This window comes from Microtus ochrogaster, unplaced genomic scaffold (assembly GCF_000317375.1).
Source record: "Microtus ochrogaster isolate Prairie Vole_2 unplaced genomic scaffold, MicOch1.0 UNK9, whole genome shotgun sequence".
Classification (NCBI taxonomy): domain Eukaryota; kingdom Metazoa; phylum Chordata; class Mammalia; order Rodentia; family Cricetidae; genus Microtus; species Microtus ochrogaster.
The window spans coordinates 4319799-4322340 of record NW_004949107.1 but is presented as its reverse complement, the minus strand read 5'-3'; positions in this window follow the sequence as shown (position 1 = coordinate 4322340).

The window sequence follows — 2542 nt, the reverse complement described above, 5'->3', positions numbered from 1 at the left end:
AGTGATAGTGATGATTCTTAGGAGCGCTCACCAGTCCCCAGCCCTGTGGGACATGTTGATCATTCATTTTATAGGTCAAGTGCAAGCACATTTATTAATATATGTTCTGATATAACCCACATTGCAGGATTCACGTCACAGTCTTTGATCAACGATACCAAAATTAATGGGTCCATCTGCACTGCCTGTGGAGACACCCTCTCCATTTATATTACATTTCTTCGGAGTTGTAATTGGACATGTAGTCTGTGTGGTCTCTAAGGAGCCGCTGAAAGGAGAGGTAAGATCATAGTCTTCAAGACTTTGGTTCGTTGGCTACTCTGTCCTGTTACATGGTCACCATGAAACCTTGACAAAGATTTTATCCCATCATGCAATTTCCTCTAGGCTCATACATCTTTCAATCAAAGATTACATCTGTATATAGATTTGTATCTGCCCATAAAATTAATGCTACTACCATTCTTCTGAAACAATGCCTTCAAAAGTCACCAACAATTTTCTATTGAATGTGACCACTGCAGTCATATTCTATAGAAACAGTAGCATCTGATGTTGATGTCCCTACATACCGATGGTACAGCCAGCTCGAAATGAAGACACTGACCTTTCCAGATCCTTTCTTCATCTCTGTAGCATAACGTACCAGTCTCTTTGTTGGGTCTTTTCTATCGGCTTGTTAAACTACTTCTCACTAATACCCTTTATTTGGCTCTTTTATTATCATTCCTAATAAAATAGTCACTTGAGTGGTTTCTACACTCACACCCATGTACATCATTTCCTATGTAATTCATATAACTACAGTAGAGGAAAGTAGGAGAAGCATAAAAGGTATGCAGGAACTATATCCCCAAAGTCTATTAATAAAACCACACATAAAAGAACCAAAATCTCTGGTTTAAAATACTTTCAGTGGGCAGAAACATAAATGGGTTAATAACATTAATATCAAATAAGCAAAAGAAAAATGCATGAATTTAAAGCAGAGACACTCAAAAAACAGAGACACTAAGATTGGAGATAAAGGAAGAAAAATGATGGCAGCTCGAAAGGTTTAATTCACTGTGTTACTAGCAGAAAAGGTACAGTTCTGGTGTGGGATGTTGGCCAAGGTTTCTGTCCCACACAGAGGTCTACAGCTCTGTTTAATTATAAACTGATTGGCCTATTAGCTCAGGCTTCTTATTAACTCTTCTAACTTATATTAGCCCATAATTCTTGTCTGTGTTAGCCGCTTGGCTTAGTACCTTTTAAGGCAAGGCAGTCACATCTTGCTTTCTCTGTGTCTGAATGACAACTATAGACTGACTCTCTTCCCAGTACTCTCCTGTTTTCCTTGCCCCATCTCTACTTTCTGCCTGGTTGCCTCACCTATACTTCTTGCCTAGGTATTCTCTCTCTGTGTGTGTCTCTTTATCTCTCTTCTCTTTCCTTCTATCTCTGCTTCTTCTTCTTCTTCTTCTTCTTCTTCTTCTTCTTCTTCTTCTTCTTCTTCTTCTTCTTCTTCTTCTTCTTCTTCTTCTTCTTCTTCTTCCATACTCCTCCCTTCCCCCAATAAAACCCCCACACGTAAACTCTGCCTGTGTGGCATATTCTGTCACCCACCACAGTTTGGACCCACCTGCCGTGGGATCTGCAGTAAAGGTCTCTCGCTTGATGGTTACCTGCCATGGAATCCTCCAAGGTTCCACTCCATCTTACAGCACCATTCCCTAGTAATTAAAGAGTCAAGGACACAATAATCACTCTGGTGAACATGCATTTTCAAATAAAGAAGAAGTATTTTGAACAGGCCCACGCAGAAGATTTGTAAACGTTGACCACCTACACAAAGCAACTGTCAACTAAATAAACTGTCGTTAAAGCACAGTCCCTGAGCAAACATAGAACTGAGCATCATAAACAAAAAAAATACAGCTTTGTGTATTGTAAGCAGTAAAATAAACATCAAAATAATTTATGGATCCCAACTACAATGGCAATTTCCACATACTTTTAATTAAGCAATGATAGAACATCTAAATATTGAAATTGTGAGGTGCAACTAAAGTAATTTTTAGGGAAATTTTGTGCTATGAATGCTATTTTATAAAAAGAGAGAAGTATTAATCCACTGTCCAACCCAGAAAACCAGGGGAGCAACAGGATAAATACAAGCTATCAAAATTCCAAATAAGAATAAATGTAAAAACTAATGAAGGACCTAGAAACAACAAAATTAGAGTAAATGAAGACATGCTGATTTGAAAACAAAGGTAGAGAAGCCACTAAATATGATTTTTTAAAATAAAAGGAAATGCATATAAATAAGAATAAGAAAATGAAGGTTAGCTGCATAAATCGTAGGCATTAAAATGTTTACATGTATGTATTTCTGTGCTGTGTGTATGTGTGTATGTTTGTAAATGTGTGTGTGTGTAGCCACATGCCTCTACAAAGGAAATCGTGTGGAGGACAGAGGAGAACCGGAGGTGGGGTAGATCACCTGGTGACCATTGCTGTTTGACAAAGTTCCAGCATTACAGCACCTTTCTTCTCC